The 399-nt window shown below is 37.3% G+C and overlaps 1 protein-coding gene across 1 annotated transcript in view; it reads left to right on the top strand.

Annotated features, from left to right (window-relative positions):
* Positions 1-399, top strand: part of UNC5D (unc-5 homolog D (C. elegans)) — a 284,709-nt gene that overhangs the window by 270,344 nt on the left and 13,966 nt on the right. The gene's annotated exons all lie outside the window — the stretch shown is intronic.

Genomic DNA, 399 nt, shown 5'->3' with positions numbered 1-399 from the left:
AATTTGTTTACTGCTGGGCCACCAGGGAAGCCCATGATTAGGTAGAACCACCAACAATTTCAGAATTATTTGAAATCATTACAGCAAATAAATCCAGCTTGACTTTGTCAGAACAAATTTTAACTAGATAAAGGCTGTGTGGACTGACACAAAGGTCCATACCATATATAACTAGCTCGTTCTGTTGGGAACTTAATAGATCAATTTGAACTGTTATAAAGAATTGTTAAAAAAATTATTTTGAATAGTTTTATAAAATTTTAAACTCTTCAAAATAATTTTTTTAATGTATTATCTAGTTAAGAACCAATTCTGGATGCTTGGGGCTGGTGCACTGGGATGACCCAGAGGGAGGGGATGGGGAGGGAGGAGGGAGGAGGGGTCAGGATGGGGAACACA

Source organism: Bison bison, unplaced genomic scaffold, assembly GCF_000754665.1.
Source record: "Bison bison bison isolate TAMUID 2011002044 unplaced genomic scaffold, Bison_UMD1.0 scf7180017864105, whole genome shotgun sequence".
NCBI classification, from domain to species: domain Eukaryota; kingdom Metazoa; phylum Chordata; class Mammalia; order Artiodactyla; family Bovidae; genus Bison; species Bison bison.
This window is presented reverse-complemented; position numbering and strand designations above follow the sequence as displayed.